We start from the raw sequence: 25147 nt of genomic DNA, 5'->3' as shown, positions 1-25147 counted from the left end.
TTATGTCACTGAATTCAAATTAGTAGTTTTGGTATTATGCCATTTAAAACACACAGGCAAGTAGACAGACAAAAAATCTAATACAAGCGTGGTAAAAATGATGATCAATTTTCCTACTTTTTTGCAAATAAATCCAATGTAAAGACAAAGATAAAGTTTGGAAAATCCAAAAGTGCACGACTCATAATGCTCATTTAATTATGAAATATAAAAAAAAAAAACTTAAGTCGTTCAAAATTAATTGCCGAAAAAACAGCTGTAGTAGGAAGAAGGTACTGCACAAGCGCCCCTGGTGGAATAAATGTACATAATATCTATAGATATACAGTCTTGTAGTTTTCGTTTTTTATTAATTGCAATTAAACGACACTGAATTAATTAATCATTCTCATTCAGTGACCTACAATCGTCGATTAGAATTAAAAAAAAAAAAATTAACTCAAATGATGGATTTTTTCACAAGTTACAGTGTTTTCAGGTTTCACACATGACGGACAGGAATTTTTTTTGACCTATTTTGGTGTTTTTTTCCAATTCTATTGCAGTAAATCAATTTTTAAAAAGTATGGAATTAATCACCATTAAATTATCTCGACAATAGTATGCAAAATATCTAGATTCCGTGAACTATCAAGGCTATAATAATAAAAATAGCCGCCAAAATGAAGCGAAAAAAATTTTTCGATCGTAAAGCACTCTCTGATGCTTCGCATCATGAGTCGTGCAATTACATTATTATTATATGTTTATATTGTTTATGAACAACAAAATATCTAATTAAAGAGGTTCTTAAAGTAATTATGCCCTGCATGTTCAAATAGAGTGAAGGTATACGTAGGGTGGAATTAACGGTGCCTATAACAGGCTTTTCCCCGTGGCGGCCTAATTGCGGCTTAGGAACACCATTTAAATGCTCGTAAGAAGTTTCTAAAAGCTTTGGCGTCACTATTACTACTCGTATATTAGACGTGATGTAAATAAGCTTAGACGGGAATGGTGGCGGAAAAATCTAATTTATTTTCAATTCACTGACTCACTATTGATTACGATTGTACTTATCCGTCGTCGTACTCGTTTTAAAGTCTAACCTTAATATAACTGAGAAGGTAAACTTCGGTAATAATATTTAGGTAACAAAAAAATCTCAAAGGTGTATGAAGTCTACCAGTTCAGACAACTTTACCAGCGTGATAGTCTAAGACCTAGAACTAGGGAAGGGCTCCTCCCTTAGAATCAATTAGAATCCGAATTAGAAACTAATATTATAAATGCGAATGTAAATTTATTTGTTTGCAACACTTTCACGCCTTTGCTATGTAACTGATTGTCATTTAATTTGGTACATACGTCGTCAAGGGTTCAGAAATGGACATGAGGTACTTTATATGCCGAAAAAAGTACCGTTACAAGTTATCTATTGCCGTAATGAGCTTTAGTACATCATTTCTTGTAAGGAAATTATCAAATTATTGTATTGTCATCGACCTCTGATGGCAAGCGAAGCCGCAGGTAAAAGCTAAGCTTATAAGCTTGTTGTAATTATAAAGTTACATAGTTATAAGACATTTATACTCGATAAGCACATAATCCCAGATTAAGGGCACATTTATAAATATAAAGGTACTTAGTAAGTAATACGACAGATGAGATTGTTTTACATATTGCGTCAAGTTCATTAACATAATCTTGCAGTCTGCCTTATTAGTACAAAGTTACATCTGTAGTCCGCTTAAGTAGACAGTGCAGTGATGTAAAATACTCGTAAATAATATTTGCATTTTGAATCTTACAATATTTGTTACCGACAGTAGGTAAACTGTCGATCCTTATTATTACCAAGAAAGATTGTTAGATTTGTCATGTCCCTGTAGTTTCGGGACCAGTACCCTTACCATGAGTTTTTAAGTTTTGACAAATATGACTGTTTTGGTATTTGTTTACGTATTTGCCCATACAATTTTTAATTAGCGCCCCTAGCGGATTATATCAGAACTTGGAAATTGTATGGGCCAATACGTAAACAAAAACCAAAATAGTCATATTTGTCAAAACGTAAAAACTCATGGTAAGGGTACAGAATAGGGTTACGGTATCCCCTGCCTGCGGTAAGAATCCCACATAACCCTGCGTCGCTTCCACGGAACCGGGAACCTTTTGAAGGTTTACCCCTCGTAAACAAAAGAAAAAAGGTAATTTGTGATAAATCCCTCATCGAAATCATATTGATTCTTCAGAAGATTCTTAAAGAGCAGATTACGAGTATTTTTTATAATACACAGGAGTACGAGCTTGCAGTCTATTCGATAAATGGTCACTGCCTCCCATGGATATCTGTTATGAACCTCAAATAACATTAGTATTAACTTATTTTAGCCATGGGTGCGTTCCTAGCCTTGAGGACTAAGTTAGAACGTGCCTTCATCAGAACCGAGACCTTGTGCCATACACTTTTTTAAAATGGAAATTGCAGCTGACCAAAGGGTTCTTGTAAGGTGCTAATAAGTAGTTTTAAAGTAGTCGACTATTAACTTCTGCTTCGCCATAAGAAAAAGTCGAACGTCGATAATATCGAATATTCATGATCAAATGTAAATTAAGGGTATTTGCATCGTATGCATCATTGTATTTTTATAACCCTGTTTAAATTCACGAATACGTAATATGGGTTGAGTCATTTTAGATTTTATTTTACTATAAGTACATATGTACGTGTGTGTTGTTTTTTAATACGAAAAGTGTGATTTTTTTTCTTTCAGTACTTTACCGCCTCGTTTTTTAACCGTTAAAATGATTTGATTGTTATCTCTACGCCCATCATCATCATCGTTATCAACCCATTATCGTCCCACTGCTGGGCACGGGTCTCCTCTCAGAATGAGAAGGATTAAGCCAAAGTTCACCGCGCTGGCCAAGTGCGTATTGGTAGACTTCACATACCTTTGAAATATTTTTTTATAAATCTCTTAGGTATGTAGGTTTAATCGTGATGTTTTCCTTCACCGTTCAAGCAAGTGATAATTAATTTCTAACACGTATATAACTTTGAAAAATCAGAGGACACCTATCTCTACGCCCAAATGTACCTAAATCCTATATTTGAGAAGTTACTAAAATAGTTATAGTTACCTCCAAAACAGTATACTAGTTTCCAGTGACCAGCGGTTGTGGCGTGCGGTACATAAATAATGACATTGTTATCGGCACTCTGTTCTAGTAAACAGCATCATCTGTTCGGTAATGTTTCGCCACAAAATGCAGATTCGGTACTGTGTCTGCATATTTTCGGTAAGAATTTGTTTCATTCCAACATTATACGATTAAATTGATCTATCTATCAAAAGGCAAACTTACTCATACTGTGGACTACTGTTATCATTTTTCATTTAAAATAATGCTTCTCTCAAATGATGTCTTTTTCGTCGATTCCTATCAGGTTTGTGGTATCTATCTTCGATCTAACCCTTATTTTCTAGTAGCTACTATGCCCTCTATATTTCAATCTTAGTTTGTCTATCTATCAATATCTATATACATTTTATGATATTCCATTTCTATTCTAGTGCAATAATTTAGGTCCCAAAATTCTACCGACTTGTTGACTAGTAATTTAGTATCTACTATTACTGATAGTAACCGTAACTTAACCGTTACCGTTACCAAACTTAACTGTAACCGACACTCCTATTGTCAATCTAATCCAAAGTTGACCAGGATGTACTCCACTAATTACAAGTTGAACATAAGTTTGTTAGGCGGTGGGGCACATAAATCACATTGTTATCGACAAACCGTTTACTTCGCATAAACAACCGAGCTATGTAACGGAATCCGATAGCTCTACGGTTGTTTCTCATTGTTCTGCGTGTGGTGTAACTTTGTCATCATATTGGGCATGTTATTGTAAAACACTGTCATAAGGTACCATGGCGACATTACACCTATTTGTATATAATCATCACCAACTCATTACTGTCCCACTGCTGGGCACGGGTCTCCTCTCTGAATGAAAAGCATTAGGCCAGAGTCCACCGCGCTGACTAGACTACCTATCTTTAAAAACTTTTTTTTAAATTTCCCAGGTATGTAGGTTTCCTGATGATGTTTTCCTTCACCGTTTAAGCATTTGATAATTAATTTTACGCATGAGTATCTTATAGGTACTTATTGTTAAATATTGATTGTTGAATTATTGTTAATGAAATGTTGATGGTATCAACAGTGTGTTTGGTGACATGAGCGGTTCGAGTTTCTTTTGGGAGGAAAGAAAGCTTCTGTTCCTGTAAGATTCTTTATTTGGATTCCTACACTATTAATTTCACATGTCATGGATTACATACCCGTTTATTTTAGTCGATAGTCCACAATATCACATATTACCGATATCGCAATACAACTGTTTACTTTTATACTTGGATTTGGTTTGACGAAATAACTGAACACGACCGTCGTTAACGGCGATAGTCGTCTACATAAATTGTCGCCAGTGTATTAGCTTATTAAAAATCCTTTTATTGGTTTAAAATACTGAATTTGTGAATCTAAAATTTGCGGTACATATATAAACATAAATAAACCACCTAAAGCTGAGCTCAGACATAAGAATTAACAAACAAGATCACAACATACTACCGCACATAAAGCAGGTTTTCGGTAGTAAGTCTGTGGTTACCGGCGTTGGCAACCCTTACGGGGGTCGCTAAGAGGGTTAGCACAATGGATCTCCCCCGGCGAAATCTCTCCCAAATCTATACAAACGTGCCTCACATATTCGTTCTACCGGCTTAGGGTTGAATGGGGCGCGCAACTCATTCGAACTTCGCAAAGAAAGTTCGATATATGTACGACTGTACGTGAGCGCTTCACAATTCCGATGTAAAAAGGATTTCGCTTTTCAATTTTATGTCACTTTGCGTGTGCATAAATTGAATGAACTTTTACATTGTACCATTTTTATTACTTCTGGGTTATAACAGATGTCAATATTGTATTGCATGCATATATTTAACCAGTGTTAGTATAATACATTTGTAATATTATATATTAATATCTTTATTACCTCATTTTAAAATAGACGAAAGGAGGAAATATAAGAAACTTAGAACTTGTCTAATCCAGTCTAGACTTTATTCTATTCTGTTGAGCTGCTCTAATTAATGAAGTATATATTGTTAACATTCAAGATTCATAACACAATGAACGATATATCACAATAGAAAACAAAAAAAAAATCGAAAAAAGGCCAATCTTTTAATAGAGAACAATGTTTAGTATCATTTTGTAGAACACTTGTTGAAATGTTCACAAGCATAGCAATATGGTCATTAATTGAGTGCAACAAGCTGATAAAGCGACCCGATCTCCACCAATAAAAGTTTATTGAAGAAAATTAACGACCAATGACGAGCAGATGGTTCATTACCAGTTACTCTTTAATAGCTTTGAATAGGAAAATACTAAATACTGACAAGTTATTTAACGCGAATATTAAAGTTAGTTGGAGTAATATCGGAGTTGGGGTAAAATCGTACTGATTGAAATTATTACTTGAATCCTTACTAATATTATAAATCCGAAAGTAACTCTGTCTGTCTGTCTGTCTGGTTGTCTCTTCTTCACGCCTAAACCACTGAACCGATTTTAATGAAATTTTTTACAAAGATAATCTGACACCCGAGAAAGGACATAGGATAGTTTTTATCCCAGAAACCCCACGGGAACTAGGGATGGCGGTCTAAGATCGATTAATCGGAGAATCGTTCTTTTGGACCAAAAAGTCGATTATTTTAATCGATCTTAGTAAGGATTGAATCGTAAACTATGCATTTGATCATGTGATGATCTTTAGCAAAGTTGTTTTCCATGAGCCCACGTTTCAGAGCTGGTACGACCAATTTTCGCCAGATGGCGCCACTTTCATTCCAATGAAGATACGAATTTTCAGTTTTATGTATGTTAGTATGTCATATTATTTTCTCTTAAACGCGGGCGAAGTTGCGGGCAAAAACTAGTAAGCTATATTTTTAAATTGAAGACATCCTACACCTCACAACGAAAATTATGTACATGTATGATATGGGGAATTTTATAGAGAAGTGTGTTTTGTGTGTTTTGCAGATCTAGAGTGCGGAGGGAGGGTTGCGGCTCAATAGCACTAGTCCACCTGTGACCTTTTAGGGAGCGGCAAAATATCAAAACGGAGGGTTTAAGCCCCCTTCTTTTTTGTAAACGTCTAGCTGACCCAGCAAACTCTGTACCGCCTCAATATATATTTATTTAATTATTTATCAAATATATTTCATATAAAATATAGCCCATGTTACTCATGGATAATGTAGCTTTCGAATGGTGAAAAAATTTTTAAAATCGGTCCAGTAGTTTTTGAGCCTATTCATTACAATCAAACAAACAAAGATTTCCTCTTTATAATATTAGTGTAGAAGTGTAGATGAAGGGCGACAAAATCTTAAAATCCACCTTCAGATAGGTTAACCGCGTCCAGCCCTTCGTAAACGGAAATCTTGGACAACCAATGCATCCCAGCATCCCTATTACTCCACTAACGTTACAAACGCAAATATTTACGTAATAAAACGAAGTTGTTCCAAGTATTCGTGTAACCTCTTATTAATATTAAATATTTACCAAATAAAGCAAGAAAGGTCCGACGGACGAAATACCTACCCCAATTTGTTAGGACAGGGGTGGTTGGATGTAATCGAAAAACGCTCAAAGAAAACTTGGAACCCTCAGCAGTGGGGAATAAATATCTATTGAAACGGGAACGGCGATCGTAATTGAGACAGCAATTTCGTAAACAAACCACAAAGTACGGAATAAAAGTGAGGAGAGCTCAAAATGTATGTACTCCATTATACGTATACTTTGTATGGCAGTTCGGATGTATGATGACGAATCAGATAAGAATATTATAAATGAAATGATTGTATCTTAACTACTGGTTAGGTAGCGAATTAAAATCTTAATATCATTTAAAATAATATTAATAACAGAAGTAAAATTATTCTACTTGTAATGTAATACGTTATCAAATTTATGGAGCATCATTCAATCACAATTTATTTTTATAAATATAAATATAAAATAGCTTACCCGAAAAATGTTAAGGGTGAACAACACTTATCATTTAGGGGGATGAAAAATAGATGTTGGCCGATTCTCATAGATACCGGATAAGCACAAAAAATTTCATCAAAATCGGTCAAGACGTTTCGGAGGAGTATGGCAACGAAAACTGTGACACGAGAATTTTATATATTAGATATAGTATTATTTCCTTGGCTATTAATTTGATAAAAACAAAACTCTTAAACGTTTGGTATTAGCTTTAAGGATAATAGGAAATCCTCTATTTTAATCACCACGAATACATTTCAGTTATTTCAAAAAACGCGTTGCAGACTTAGATAAAACTTCGCACACATTTCGTCTACATAAATGTAATATCAGATTAATAAAATTAACACATAAAAAGAGTCTCATTTCACAAAAGATCCCACATTTTCATTAATGTCACGCGTTAGATTCATGCATCAATGAAGCTTACCCCTCACGCATTATAACGGACCCCAGTCGTGGGTCAATACGCATTTTGAGATTAACTGCAAATGCCACGTCCTATGGCATATAGGCATATACCCTGTTCACGCTATTTAAGTATATATTCGCTTGAATGTTGGTTAATGTTATTAATAGCAAATACTTATTTTTATCACCCTAATATGTAATGTAATCACAAAATGGCAGACAACCCTTATAATTTCGTTTTGTCCATTTGTTATTGTTGTTGGATGGTGACGTGGATACTATTGGTATAAATAAAACTTAGATACATGTGTTCTAGAAATTGTTATAATGGTGTCATAAAATTATGAAAATATCTACTAAGTATAAGGTATTTCTTTAGATAGGCTATAAGATAATAAAGATATTTCAAAATGATTTCTTGTACCTTACAGAAGAATTACCATCCCCGGGCGCAGTTGCGCACGGTTCATTATTTACCCCATAAGCCTATTTACGCTTAAATTTCCTTAGTAACTTTAGCTTCTATCGTTCGCTGTAAGCTTTTACTTGATAGAAAGTCCCGTTAAAATTTGTTTCCACGATTACTCCATCTAAAACAATCAATAGATTTCTTCCAAAAGGGGTGGTATTATGCAAAGAACTCTAAAAGTAAAATAGCAGTGATTCGAAATGACATACATAATAATGTGTAAAGTAAAATCAATAATATTTTCATTAATTACAAAAATCTCATAGTCTATGCATTAGAATCAACATAATATGATTAACAGTAATCCTACATTATTTTTTTCCAAAACCAATATTGAACGATACTTATATCTCTACAGTTTATTAATATAAAGATGATTTAGTTTTATTTCCTATGTTATTAATCATCATGGACATCTTCATAATACTTTAACAGTATTATTTATTTATTATGTAGATTTCCATATGTAAGATCCGTGCCCAGCAATGGGTCAGCTTTATAATAAATGCCATGTAAAAGAGGCGTGGCCCAAAGGTTTTGTTGGAGTCGAAAACCTACGAGCGTATTCAGGTCAGCCGGTTATCAGGCTCGTCATAATCTGAATAATTCGCATCCCTCGCCTCTGATTGAATTACATTCCATGACGCCGATGCTGGGGAAACAGAGGGATTCCCTAGGGATACGAATAGGAGCAATGAAAACGTATCATTGTTTTGCATTGTCTTTTACAACTTAACAAGAATCAATCGGGGTCTTTGCATAGTTCTTATCCGAGTGCTTCCCCACACACTTACTACTAGGTACTTGTACTGTTTATAATGTAGAAATAGGTACTACATAGATATTTTTATGATCAATGCCATGGGTCTTCTAATTTTATTGGTTTCAATATTAGCATTGTCGTACTTCGTCAAATATAATTGGTTTGCAATTTTTTGTATTACTGAAATATGCCTGAGCTTTTTAAGTTTATATTAAGTAATATTATGTTCATCAATATCATATATTTCGTTAAAAATATACTACACTACGACCACTCGTGTGAAGGTGGTAGAACCCTTTGTGGTTGGACTCCGGCGGCACCACCTCCACACCTATTTCACTACCTAATAACAGCAGTGTTAGGCGCTGCTGTGTTCCGGTTTTAAGGGTGTGGTAAGGGAGACAGACTTTTCCGAGGCGTTCCAGCTTAGTCCTCAGGGGTAGCGACGCATCTGTGGCCGACCTCATGTAGGAATATCTAATCCTATCTGGGGTTGATTACAGATGTCCATGGGCGGCAGTAACCACTTACCATCAGGTTGACTGTATGCTCGTCTGCTACTCCTATATTATAAACTCGTCTTTATCATAACCTGATTTCAAGATTGCATTTAATGAAAACCTAACATAGCAAGTTTTTAATATATTCTTTCATTGAAATTCTACGATGAGTTCGAGTCAACTTATAATCATGTTGTTGCAATCTGAATAATTTATATCTCGCCCCTTGATTGAATTGCACCCCGGGTGACAATATTGCTTTTAGTAAAGAAAATATATTCAGTAAAACAGACAAAATGGGGACAGATTAAATAAGTTTATTTACTACAAACGTAGTTCTTGCCACCGCATATCACATAAAATAATGAAAATGCTAAACGTTAAAAGTTCTTTAATAATATTACGACACAAGTATAGATATTAAGACAATTTTCCTGTCGTGCGTGCACGCGTGCCCCTTGCATCCCATAATTATATATACACACACACGGGTGGCGAAGAGACTAAGTTTCTTCTATAAGTTTCTTTATCTGTGCGGGGCGAACGCGCGTGCAGGCCTAAGCACGCGCGACACGAAAAGATCTTAGGATTTACAGAGGGTATCGATACGGAAGTCATTTAGTCATTTTAATATGTCATTTAGACAGGTGATGATATTTTAAAAAGCAGATATGTGATTTCCATTAGCACAATATAAACTTGAACGTTACCTTAACACAAACTATCAAATAGAAATTAATAGTGGACGGAGTATACCTAGATCGACTGTACAGTGTGCATCCAAATTTACTTAGGGCACAGTTAGGCTTTCTAAGCTTTTGGCACGCGTGCTTTCAGAGCTTGTACTATACAATATATTCTGTATAAAGTGGCTAACATTGCAGAAATTTGATAGAGTCAGTGATGCAACTTTGAACATGTAAGATGCTTTGAAGATAGTGATGTTGGTTAGTAGATAGATAGATAGACAAAATACTCTTTATTGTACACTTCAATAGATCATAACAATAATACACAATTATATAGGCTAATTGTATGCAATAGTAATTATAAGTTAGACAAGTCTGGGGAAATAACTGTATTAAAATATGTGTATCGTAGTCTGTGCTTTTGTGATATTATAACGGTTTATTATGGTTGGTAGAAAGATTTAGTCTGCCGACAAAGAAGCGTTCTAATATAGTTCGTTCTAATATAGTTATACGCTCTTTTGATCTTTTCTCTTATAATCAAAATGTTTTATAATTATTTATCGAAAACGTCAATATAATAGCTACGGAAAATTTTATTAAAATAAATTTTGCAATGGCAATTCGCAGAAGTGGTGTATAAAAACGGCCATTTTCCATTTAACCGAGAATTAAAAAGGATTTGTGGAATCTCACAAACGACTTTCGGCGGTTGGCGCTAAATTCTCTAAGAAATCCTCATTCGAACGCCCAGATTTCGCGCAATAATGCGAACTCACAAAAGGGCCCGGCTAAAGAGACTCAGTACTATAAAAATATACGTAAGTTGAGAAGATCGCGACCCCTATTTGATATTTGGGTTATAACGAACCAATATCCACATAGCTTTCGTGCACTTGTTTTCCGACCCGGCTTTACGTTCGTTGTAGAGGAAACTCTTATTAAATATAAGTATAATTTATCTAGATTATTTTTTTTAATTAAGAAGTAGCAAACGTGCAGTCAAGTTAACGGTAAGTGGCTACTGCTGCCCATAGACTTCTTAATCAAAAAATAACCCCAGATTATATTGGATTTCCCTAAGGACTAAGTGGGACATAGCAGCGCAACAAATTGCTGTTGTTAGACAGAAATAGGTGTAAACAAACATCCAGAGTCGAACCAGAATGGTTTCTACTGCTATTAACTTGTTTCATCATCATCATCAACCCATTACTGTCTCACTGCTGGGCACGGGTCTCCCCTCAGAATGAGAAGGATTAGGCAATAGTCCACCGCGATGGCCAAGTGCGTATTGGTAGACTTCACATACCTTTGACATTTTTTTTTATAAATCTCTCAGGTATGCAGGTTTCCTCATGATGTTTTCCTTCACCGTTTAAACAAGTGATAATAAATTTGAAAATCAGAGATGCGTGCCTGGGATTTGAACCTCGGACCCCTCGATCTCTAGAGAGGCCACGTTTCTTAACCACTAGGCTATCACTGCTTTTTTTATTAAAATTAAAATAAACTTGTTTGCTTGTTCGAAAATACCTAAATCATCATCTTGCACTTCAAATACCCCTAATAAATAAATTGATTTCACTGTTGGTTTAAAACTAATTTATTTTAAAGTCAGTCCAAATATAAAGATGTTACGGCAAAAACATGTAATCTAAATATTGAAAAATCTTTTCTCATTGCACCAGTACTGAGAATTATAAATATAAAATAAAGCTAACAAAATTAGGGCAGAGAAGCAGCGAGATGAATGCAGACGCGTCAATCTATTTCTGCAACGGAAGTCACGGGTTGCACTTAGGGCTTGAACACAAAACTGCGATGCGACGCGATGCGAATTCGCAACGCAGAAAATTGCGATGCGAATTGCTGCGATGCGATATCGTGCGGCGTAGCGTCTCTCAGGGTGACCAACAACAACAACCACTGTGCGATGCGAATCAATTCGCAAGTTCTTGCGATGCGTCGAGGGAGCTCGCAGATTTTTGCGATGCGACGTCGCATCGCAGTTTTGTGTACGAACCCTTACACCCGAAAGGATATTATCGTTTTGTAGTTCGTCAAACATATTTGAGGGAAGAAATATCTCCCCATTCATTTCACGGTTCGCTTGGAAATGAATCGTTCTGTCTCTCATCACATGATGTTTTCTTGGATTTCTTCGGAATTATCGATGCTTCTTATTTTTATGTGATACCGATGCTAAGTTGAAGGCAGAACTCATTGATTTCATGATTTTAAATTAATTTCTACCTAAGAACTTAGAATGAATCATCAGTGCCTTAACCACACATTTGCAGTGAGATCACAATGCAAACATTGCGGCATGAGGCTGATTTCGATGGTTAATTATAGAAGACATTGAACCACAATGTCATTACTTAAATCATTATATTGTGTCAGTAATAATCTTATGTCACAGTTATATTTAATACAACAATATATATGTATATATAAAAAATATATATACAAATAAATCGAAATTGTTATTTATTAGCCACGTAATAACTTCGAAGTACCAGGCGCTTATAAATATGCAAGCGGCTTACGCGTTCTTACGTACAGGCTATAGTTCAACATCGGCTACCGATAGAAGGCCACCCATAAGGCCATTGTAAGGCATCTCGAGGCAAAAAAGGGCATTGTTTCTCGAGGCGTGGGGTGCAAAAGTGACGCCATGCAGGTGACGTTTCAGATAAATTACTTCGCTCCAAAGGTTAGATAAAGTTGACAGTAAAGTTTTATGTCTTGCGGAATTTATGGTAGGAAGCGCCAAATTGCCTTTTCGATTATCTGAACTGAAACTATTTATGGTTTTGTGGTTCCGCTAAACTAAAAGTGCACCTTTAACAAAAATGTATTATATACTTGAATAAATTGTTCACTCACTCAGGATATGGAAGCAAAAATAAAGAATTCAACGGATGGCATCATAATATTAAAAATTGCTCACGTATTTCAAAGACACACTCTTCAGTCTACAGTATTTTATTTTAAAAATACTCGTATTGTAAATTACATCACGATTCACGCTTAAGATATTAAAATTTCTTTTATTCATCTCTCCCCGCTTTTGTATCCATTTCAACATTTTATGTCCCAGAAACTGTTTTAAAGCGTTCGCTACCATACTGCAAGTACGAGTATTATTTACATTTGTATCTCAAACTGTGAAATCTGTGATGGAAGCGGTGCTACACTTTATACCCCCTCGTGCCTTGCTAAGAAACCACCCTAAGTACCCCACGTGTAAGTGACTTCGCACTTTTACGACACAGTTAAATGGCACATCTATTTTCTGCTCTAATGCTTTGTACGGGATGTAAAAGCGCTTCACCGTTCAAAAATCCTGAACAAGTATAAAATAAATTAGCTATACCTAGCGTTTACTTTAGAGGGTTATTTAAGGTGCAGCCAGATTTATTTTCTCGTATCTTTTGCTCACAGATGATTGGTCCCCCTTGCCTAATGCACGAAGCCCTCAAGGAACATTACAGCCTTAGTTTGTTTTTGTTAAGGGAGAGACCCCCTGACAATGACAGGGGCCATAATCTGACGAGATTGCTTTTTGGTAAGACAGCTTAAGAACCATTAAATGAATGACTCTTAAGCGCTACGACACAAACTTGAGATATATAAACAATATCTTTATCCATCTTTTGTAGACAAAAATTGACGTTGAGAGTAATGATTTTTACAATAAATGAAGTAAATGAATTATCCAATAAATATATGATTGACATAACAAACAGTTTATGGAATTCATTTACAATAAACAGTTGACAAATAATGCCCTGTAACACATATTTAGAACGCTCATTTACAATTTAGAAGTTTAAGAAAACTACCCTTGCGTCTTACGGAACTCTGTATTTGAATTGTTGATGAAAACGAATATTAATGACGAATAATTAATAAACACTCCCAAATCATTAGAGAAAAAGGGGCATATAAAAACAAGCGCTGAAAAAGAAGGAAAGTAAGAAACTGTTCAAAAAGAACAAACTCAAGATTAAGGCTTATGATAAGACTAATGAAAAAATCATTTATAATTAATGTCGAGTGACAACAATTTAGATGAAGCTTATTATAATTCATTTTTGTTTAATCATAAGTATTCCTATAATTTTATTAAGATATTGTTTATGCACGTTTTTTATAAATTAATGTAAATATTGAAATATAATACATATATACCTATATGAATGAATAAATACTGAAAAAATAATGTAGACATTGTATTATATCCAAAACATCAATAGTTATATTGGTCGTGTACACATAATTCGTCCACACCCTGATTATAATTAACCGGCTGGGCTTCGAGGAAGACAGTAAAACGAGCATAAAAGCAAAACAATGTAAGCATTTCGGCACAGGCGCGCCCCACCTCGATATAAACACGTGTATGCTGAGCTGATCGCGGTGCAAGTTACAAGAACACTTTGAAATTAGTACCAAAACTTCAGAAATTAACTTGAGGTATATGCTAAAGTGCTTATAAATTTTAAAATGCTGATATGTTTTTTTCGCAAATCGAATTAAACATTTTAACACTGTATATTCTCGTAGTTTTGAATCATGTTTTTAGTGATTGCCTAGCAAGTCTAGGAACTATTAACATAACAAATTTGATATATTTTTACTACAAAGCTATTAAATTTTTGAATGATACCACAACATGTTAGATCGTATTTGATGGGTTAATTCCAGAATTATAGATCACACGATAATAAGCAGTTAATTACCTACGCGACATTAAAAATTACATTACTTTCTGCAATACTAGAAAGCAGACTGTACTATTTATTCAAATGTGTAACCTATTTCACTTGATAATTTCCTTTTCACTTTTCAATCTTTAATCTATTTTAACATACAGAGCAACGTTCATAATTCCGTTTATATAATAATTAACGTATATTTAAAAACAGTTCGCTACTACCAAGGTGATTTATGTTAGTTCAAAGGCATCACAGTAACGTGTGCCAAGTCGTTTAATTTTTATTATAGCAACGCGGGTTTCGTAAAAGCCTTTATTACCGCTATCACAAGGTCGCTCATGTTACGTAGATATCGTAAGAAATCTGTATTTATAAATGCCATAAAATTACGACACAATTCATTAACGAAAGTAAACGAAGAAATAAGAACGGCAAACGCAAAGAAAGCTATTTATAACTAACTTACACGTGTATCTATTTTCATATCAATTCTCTCATTGAAGGTCTATGATTTCTGCTGATGTAATCATGTTTGTAATATGGTCGGTAGCTGATATATGATATGTATTTGATCGTGAAGAGTTTAAAATTAGTCTTTTATAAATCACGATCTTATCGGGCACATAAAGTAAACTGTGACTCCACCCTGTATAGTAAGTTATCTCAACATTTTATTCACATCTTCAATACAATTCAAGATATCCAGATAAAAACATTTTGTAGGAGACGTTGGAATGCAAATTACTATCACGCAAGCATAATCGTTAATCGTCATAACATACGTTTCTATTGTTTACATCTCGTAGGTATGTGCTGAACAAATTCTCTTTCATTTCGTCTAATTTATCCATACGTGCAATAAGGCCATTAGGACATCTATCACTCGTGAATTAGTTCCACTTTCTTAGTTTCTTATTAAGCTTTTCATTTGGATTCTTGTCGTGTGTCACATGATTCATCTTTATTTGCTAATACTACATATTTTGTACCTTTTATACAAAAATGTGATCCAAAAAGTGATACAAGAAAGTTAATACAAATGCAGAAAAACATTTAATATTGATAAACAAAAAAATATTACCTCGATATTGAAATAAGTACCTAACTACTAAAATGTCATCAAGAACGTAGAAAAGTGCAAAGAAGAAAATGTGGAGAAGATAACGACAGAACTATAAGATCTTAAAATAGTTGGAAATGACCATAGAAACCATTTTCATACCAGGAGGACGAAAGTGCAAAACACAAATGTGTTCATCATATTGCAGGAAAATAATACTATTTCATGGACGGTACACATAAATTGGAAAACATGAGATATCGCAGGTCCATTACGGAGCTCATGTGATCCTATTTCGAGAAATTATGGACACTATTCGTCTCGGAAGATACTTCGTGCGCCAATAGAGATTTTGTTGCAATATTCCTTTTAGCCACATTTATCTGTACTTGCCCGTATATTAGGTCCATTTTAAACTTTGTTATATTATTTATATTTTGGTTTACTTGTGTGGTCCGTATCTTAATCGATAAATATTATGTTGCCTTCTTGACCTTAATATGATTAGAATTTGTTTATCGTTTTATTACGAAAGGATATCTTATTTCTATGTAGTTTATTTTATCTACTATGCTAAACGTATATAACACCTAGTAGGTATTTAGCAAGAGTTCTAGTCAATAATTCTACTCTTGTCTCAATTTCTATCGTAACTAAAATGTTCTTGTGCAAAGAGCGCTTGCGTTGCATCACCAGTTCAGTTAGCACCTATTCATTCAGAGATCGAGGCACCAATTAAAATTTGCACAGAGCCCGCTCGTTACATGTACCACGCGTCAGTAACTACAGCCAATGCGTCGATGTACCCAGCCATAGTGGTGCCAAAGGCCTGATTGAAACGGGACGTCCCGAATTCCCTGTATTTACCAATTGACAAGTCGAGTAAAACAGTTCGTTTACTTTTCGAAATGTACACGATTTTTCCCATTACGCTTTTAATCAAGTCTACAGATAAAGTCAATAGGGACAGACAATGAACTCCAATGAAATGTAAAACAAAGTTATCGTCAATAACCGTTTTTAACCGTGTTTAAATGGGAAAATGTGGTTTGATTGAGCCTGTGTTTGCAAGTATTAAATAAATAAATGAAATTTAATTCAATGTTTTTCGAAATTGCAACCTTTTAATGAGAATTTGCTTTCTATATTATATTATGCGAATTGTTAGAAATTATGCAGTACTAAGGGAAACTGTTGTATGTTGTTTCAATTTATGTTACGTACGATGTTAATAAAACATCTATAATGAAGCTATTGACATAAATGTAACGTTGTTATTAAGTACATAGCTATTAATAGTAAGTGCAGGACTAATCTGTTTCATCTTAATATCTTGCTTTTTCTATTTTATGTTGTTCAACCAGACTACCGTAGTCTGTAAACAATTGCAATATTTACTTGCTTCGAAACATGCATGCACTCTCTTGCTGTGTGTTTATACAAATGAATCAGTGAAAAATATCCTTTATTAATAAAAAATCTATCTAACGTTTTACCCATTAACGATGCAAATTTAACAATTTCTGCCTGCTGGACATTTTCAAATTTAGATACACTAAGTATTAATAATGGGTAATATTCTAATATATAGACCATACGGTGCTGCATCGAGACACATTGTAACGTCGTGAAACGATGCGCCGTCGGGTCGTGAATGGTATGCATCGTAAAAATACACGACACTGCATCGTGTCGTGGCACGGAAGGAAATCTACGACACCGTAACGTAATTTTATGTTTAAGGGCTATATTAAGTCGTTTAATTTGAAGTACTAAAGTCACGGACGTATTTATTGATAAACAAATTATAAATTTGAATCGGAGTTAATTATTACTGAATCATTTATTAATGAGTCCTGTAAATTAATAAATCCATAGCAACACTAGCCAGCCAACACTGCAGTATCGTGTGATTTACACACCATCGGTGTTATATCGTCCCTCCCTTTATCGCGCATTTCGGGGAACTGTAATTTATTGGTCTCCCTTTCAGTTAAACAATTTTGTCGAATGCGCCATAAAGGCATGTGGTGTGTTCCTGTTTTGACAGCGTTTCACTGTGATTGAAAGGTTGCAATTATGAATAGATTTTAGCGTGGTAGAGCTCTTTAGGTGATAGTACTACCGCTAAATCAATTGCTATGTATAGCCTTCTGATTTGTAAGATGTAAAGTTTATGGCTTCCGAATTAGTCCTCAAAATAAGTAAAAATAATGGCATTTAAAAAAAAAGCAAAGAGAATAATATTTTTAAAATTAAAAAAGACAAACCCACTGAGTTTCTTACCGAATCTTCTCAGTAGAGGTCGCGTTCCGATCCGGTAGTAGTTGTAGTAGTAGTAGAAAATATTGTAACTGACAATTTGTAAGTGCCGCCGTTGGCCTATACAAAATAAATATATTTCATTTCATTTCAGTAAAGCATATGTGATAGCGATGCAATGATAGATGGTAAGTTCGATAAAATCGATAGTTTTAACGATGCTGTACCATTGTATATGGACGATATTGTCATATAGAAATGTTTAAATATTATTATCGAATTAGTGCAAAAAGATGAATTGTCGATATATTTATAATATCACTTTGAAATGTTCGATATTATTGGCAATCGGTACTTTTAGGCTTTCGTAATAAATATCGACATTCCAATCGACAATTTCATCAACGTACAACCTAATTAGTGTACGAATTCAGATGTGGTACCCACAATATTTCACTCACTATATTCGGCGATGATTTACGAGTACAAATACCCAAGAATCAAGGGTCGTCAATGGTCATTCAGTATGTGGTGAACCATATGGCATATACAGAACGTACAGATACAAAAATGTTGACCTATATTTTAACTAACTTACGTTCAACGTGGAGTAATGACGTTCTCATCAATTCAATATTAAGTTACTGTAATTTACATGCCGTTAATGAAATGCATGGAATTAACATACAGTGACTATGCGTAATTCATATAACACTACTGTATTGAACAATAGATCGGTTCAGGCCGACTATTGCTATCGGAAGAGGTTTATCCAATTAATTTGGTTTTCTTTTAAATATACAATATAGGATTAGCAGATGAGTCCACCTGACGGCAAGTGGCTACTGCCGTCCATGGACATCTGTAATCAAACCCAGATAAGAAAATTCTTACCTGAGGTCGGCCACAGATGCCGCTACCCGAGGGCTAAGCCGGAGTGTCTCGGATAAGTATGTATGTTTGATTTTTTTTCAGATATTCATCGGAATCTGAGATTTGAAAACTTCTCTCTAAATCGGAAAATCTGAATATGATTCAACAAATCTGTAGCTCATCGGGAAGGTAGTGTCAAATCGAACACAATTCCAACCAAGCAGACAAGACCAACGCGAGTTAATAAAAACGTAATAAAACTGAACGTTGTAATAAAAATGAGTCAGACCTCCGCAATTTCTACTGACAAACGTTAATCAAATATTCTTTTAAAGTCGCACACAGACGGTCTTAAATTTACATGCAGAATCAAGAATGAGTAGCATTGTTTGCACATCGAGTAATTTATTGTGTCCATTATGCTAACTGTAATGCGAGCGAGATTGCAGATCAATTGCACCGTGTCTAGACGGCGTAGAGCTACATACTCTGATGTTTTTGTAATTATTTACAATTATTCTTTAGAATTATACTAGTTAGTCTACTATCTGACATGAGTGTATAAAAGGGGGTTTAGCGGATCCCCTAGCAGAGGTGAGAAGAAAAGTTGTTAAATCAGAAAGCACATTTAATCTGATCATTGCGAACCACCATATTGGACACAAAATCCTTACGTAAAATATTTCAGGCCTAAAACTCAAAATATTTTTCTTTACTGATACTATTCAATGATTTATTATATAAAACGAGTACTAATGATTAAATATAATTGTACACAATTGTAAGAAACTTAAGTAGGTATTAAGTTACCACCAAGCTGATGCTAAGTCTAATATTCTCTTAAACTTCGGTCTTATGAGCTATAAAGGATGGAGTCTAATAGAATCTCTTAATACTTTATCCTTAATACCTCTTTATCGTTCACCATTGTCCACGTTAGAGCAATATATTACGAGCTAACGGTAGAGGGACAGGGTAGCCACAGACTAGTCTAGACAGACTGGAGGACTTGCAGTAAATTGCTCATGGCTACATCTAGACAGATTTAGTTAAAAGTTTTGATATGGAAATGCTCAATTCATTAGATTTATTGTCTGTGAATTTATATATTACCTACATATAAAAATATTCAATATAATAATACTGATTGTAGTTTATTTAAACAAACATGTATTTTGACTGTAATAAAAATAAATATTATTTTAAATATATTTTTTTATTTGTTAATATAACATTGTTTATTATAATGTAACATTTGACTTTCATATATTAATAACAATTTCATTCAAATTCATTCATTTGGAAGTCGTTACGCGAATTGAAAGATATAAAATAAAATTTTTATTTAATTTTAAATAGACAATTTAATGTATTATATTGTTCTACATTACATCAAACCAAAACTATATAAACACCTATACAGCCATACCTAATATGTATCTTTAATCCAGGTTTCAACGGCTTAAAGATAAATCCGGATAGTAAAATGGATTCGTTCGCAGTGATTCAATTATGATCACGCTTTTGCATGTTTTATGAATCCCTAGAGTGCTAGTATTATTGACATATTTTGATTAACATACGAATGAAATTATGCAAGTAAATCCGATAAAGTCTATATCAAAATTGATCGAATTAAATCATTTCATTTGCAGCATAAGTTTAGTTTACAATAATTTCGTGTATTATTCTAAACCCATTTGTCTTACAATGGCTTAGATATCGACGTCACTTATAAGGATAAAAATTATATACATTAACAAAATTTCATTGTATTAGTTTGACTTCTTTCTAAGATTAACTTTAAGATTAAGAATAGTTATAACAAGAAAAATGTTATAACTATTCTTAATCATATGTTGTCAGACATAAAAATACAGACAATGCTATTACCACGAATCAAACGACACCTCGTATATGAAAATTCGTCAAGCCGTTTGAGCTGCAGAGCGTGCTAAAGAATGAGACATACAAATATATGTACTTACATACCTACATACATACCTTTTTTATAATATAGCAGACGAGCATGCAGTCCACTTGATGTTAAGTGGCTACTGCCGTCCATGGACATCTGTAATCAACCCCAGATAGGATTAGATATCCTACCTGAAGTCGGCCACAGAAGCGCCGCTACCATTAAGGACTAAGCTGAAACGCCTCGGAAAAGTATGTCTACCTTAACACACCGTTCAAAACGGAACACAACAGCGCCTAACACTGCTGTTATTAGGCAGAAATAGGTGTGGCGGTGGTGCCTCCGGAGTCGAACCACAAAGAGTTCTACCACCTTCAAAAACTACCACCACCACTTATATACACTCGAAAAACATTATCCTCTGCAACCGGGTAACAAGAAAACAGTTTACAGAAGATACTTTGTATCAAACAGGTAGACTTAGTAAGAAACAAATCAGTTGATTATGTGATTCAATTCGCCACCTGCGCTATATCTAGAGTTCTAGACTAGACAGTGTAGCGATGTCCGTAAACATATGTAGATTCAGTCTAGAATAAATATTTATTTTTTAAATAGCTACCTGGTATATATGTATGTATGTATAGTGATGGGTAATTTCCTAATGTTTGATAAATGGCGAAGGTGTCATTACACTTACATATATATTATATATATAAAATTCTCGTGTCACAATGTTAGTTACCGTACTCCTCCGAAACGGCTTTACCGATTTTCACTAAATTTTATATGCATATTCATTAGCTCTGAGAATCGGCTACTATCTATTTTTCATACGGAAGTGATAAGGGTTGTTCATCCTTAACATTTTTAATTTATATGGCAACACAACGTTTGCCGGGTCAGCTTGTTTATGAATTTAAGCTTTTATTTAAATAAAAACATTAAGTATTTTGGAACAAAGTTCATGAATACATTATTTGGGGTAAATAGAATAATTTTAAATAGTAAATAGTCAAAGTTAATTATATACCTTAACGAACTTAATAATAATACATATATAAGTAATTTTCGCTATTAACTCACAAATTATATCAATATTATATTGCCATTAAAGTTCTTTAATTTTATAGTAACACTTAACAGTCAAAATTCTCTAAATTACATTCTTAATTATATTAAAAAAATATTCTTCAGAAATTTATCATAAATAATAATTATCTTGAAATTATTCGTCATATATTTTATGTTATCATTAGCAATTTAATATGACAGGCATATAACTCAAACATTAAAGGTTACTCCCGGTCTTATATTATATGGCATTACCTCTTATTATTTTCCTATGTGCGAGTGAGACAGCGGACAGTCTAGACAGGGCACTAAACCCGCTCCGATGGTGTTCGAGGAGATTTACAGTCGCAGCTTCCGCCCACATGCGTTTCGCAGGATAAATGTTACTTTGAGTGCCGCACTGCGAATTGGTGTGTTTGGGATTTTATTGTGACGCGTTAATGGCAACTGAATTTTAGTTTGGTTCCTCATTTTGATTGTCTTTTGTAAATTGGATTTATAAACTTTTTCTATAAGATTGATATAGCAGTGTATCTGATGGTAAGCGGTGACAACTGCCCACGTACTTCTGTAGCCATATAAGCTACATAGCTACATATAAATCATGGGTTTACAAAGCCGATCTCAGATTCCTTGCCACTACTAAGGATAAGACGGTCGCCTGTTATGTAAGTTAGCTTTAGATAATATTTTAGTATTACAAATATTGTACCATTGTATTACCCCATTGTATTGTATTTACCCATAGGTACTGTTAGGTGCGCATAGATTTTATAACCGGTTTGAGAAAATTCTTTGGTGAATAGTGTATTTTGAGAATATCGCGTATTCCTCTCGTGTAAGAAAATTCGCGCATGGAAAGGTTGATTATTATTTTTCACGGTTTCTGGCAGCTTGTTAGAAATATATATGTTACAAATTGAAGATGGAAATATTTCTTGTACAGTATTATGTAACAAAAATATTTTTTTCTCCATAAAGCTTTCCTGAAGTTAAATACGTAAAGCATGATAATATTTTGTTTTGTATTATAAATAATCCATCTTTTTAATGAATTTAAATGTCTGGTTTTAGTCTAGATGTCTTGAGAATAAGAAACTTTATGTCAAAATGTAATTTGTGAGTATACAAGTAAGTACCTCATTATAATGTGATATTATAAAATATTTGAAAATTATAATTTACGAAGAAATAAGACTAAGTATAATAAAGAGAATAATTAAAAAGTCTCAGTATGAAATTCCACTTGAAATACTTTCACGGCCGTAGGCATAACAAGTCGACGTTGTTTTTGCTTATTAAAATAAGCAACCCTATTTCTAAGACAAGGCTTTGTTTAGCAAAAAGATAACTATTATGATAACTATGTCTTTAGCTATGTGATACAGTCTTTAGTTGACGACCGTTGACGACCGGCGTGGCGGAGCGGTCACCATGCCGGTCTGACGCGCAGAGGGTCCCGGGTTCGATCCCCGGCCAGACAGATTTCTAAATGATGAAGGACAATGCCCATGAAAGTATGGACCGCCGTCCAGAGTTGTGTCAAATTGAAACTTGTTGTGGACGATGTATAATTAACCAAATACTACCACCAATCATTATTTTTTAGATCAGCACCCGGGTTCTGAAGTTATTTACCGAAATGTTACATAACCTCAAAATCGATAATATCCGACGATAGATTGATGGTCGGTTTTAACTGATAGTAGGTATCTATAATGTAGTTCGACTAACATATTCCATTTACTTTTAAAGGTAGAAGGTAAAAAAACCTAAAATAATCCTAAAAACCTAAAATAATGAATTCCGAGTATAAAATACCGCCATTTTATTTTTTAAGAACAACAATCAACATTTCGTCTTATTTTATCTTAAATTTAACCGCCTTGTTCAAAGAAACTATTCTGATCGACAAACTATATAAAAAAATCAAAAAATATATTTAATATTACTTTCATTTTGATGCATGAGAAAAATCATTAACCAAAAACTAATAGATCTTATTGAATTCCGAGTATAAAATTCCGCCATTTTAATTTTTAAGAACAACAATCAACATTTCGTCTTATTTTATCTAAATGGTAAATGTACGTTTCTGTTTCTGGGTCTGGGTGTTTGTGTATTTGTCTCTGTGTGTGTCCATAACACCCACGATACAGGGAATCCTAGTGTGGGGCTGTGAGTGTAGAAAGTGTAGAAAGCGTTTAGTTAAGTAAGCTGGATGACTTATATATGAGGCGACCATTTTAGTACAATAAAATGTCCTCAGGACTAGCAACGTATCTGTCATTGGCTTCACGTAGATCTTCTATTATATATGGACACGGATACAGTACCGTTAGTACGAGTTTTTAAATTTGCTCGAAAACGCAAATTTATAACGTTGAACGTTATCAATTTGCGCATACAGCGCCCCCGTGGACCGTATCGGAACTAAAATTCCGCAACATAAGTTTAAAGACGGAACCATAACGCTATCAAAACTAAATTAAAAATGTGAAAATAAATGCATTGTATGTATATTTCTAAAATTAAATGTCGTTACAATTGACTATTCAGTTTCTTTTTAAACCTCATAATGCAAAATTTTAGTTCCGATATGGTCCACGGGGGCGCTGTATGAGCGAATTCGTAAACGTTGAACGTTTTCGAGCAAACGTAAAAACTCATACTAAGGGTACAGATGTCCATGGGCGACAGTGACCACATACCATCAGGTGAATTGAAGGTGGTAGAACCCTTTGTGGTTCGACTCCGGAGGCACCACTGCCACACCTATTTCTGCCTAATAACAGCAGTGTTAAGCGCTGCTGTGTTCTGTTTTGAAGGGTGTGGTAAGGGAGACAGACTTTTCCGAGGCGTTCCAGCTTAGTCCTCAGGGGTAGCGGCGCATCTCTGGCCGACCTCATGTAGAAATATCTAATCCTACCTGGGGTTGATTACAGATGTCCATGGGCGGCAGTAGCCACTTACCATCAGGTGGACTGCATGATCGTTTGATCCTTGAATCTTATAAAAACTAATTTTGTGTTACTGTAATTTAGGTTAATTATGTATACAAAATTATTCATAATTTTACACGGACAGATTTCGTGCAAATATTTGTTATTTGTTCATGTGGTTTTGTGTTACAGTAATAACAACGTGTATTATAATACCACTTGATTATACATACAATGTTTGATTAACCTCTCTTGTCCCACATTTAAAATCACGATAAAAATAAATGTACGAATTGGTATAAAAAAAAACTTTATTAACATTATT

General features: G+C 34.3%; 1 protein-coding gene across 3 annotated transcripts in view; it reads right to left on the bottom strand.

Moving 5' to 3' along the window:
* The window catches only part of Dg (Dystroglycan), a 162117-nt gene that overhangs the window by 23985 nt on the left and 112985 nt on the right, over window positions 1–25147 (bottom strand). The gene's annotated exons all lie outside the window — the stretch shown is intronic.

Source organism: Epargyreus clarus, unplaced genomic scaffold, assembly GCF_041222505.1.
Source record: "Epargyreus clarus isolate Ecla_fem2 unplaced genomic scaffold, WU_Ecla_fem_2.2 ptg000024l, whole genome shotgun sequence".
Taxonomy (NCBI): Eukaryota; Metazoa; Arthropoda; class Insecta; order Lepidoptera; family Hesperiidae; genus Epargyreus; species Epargyreus clarus.
Note: the sequence above shows the minus strand (reverse complement) of the source record. Positions and strands in the feature narration are given on the sequence as shown.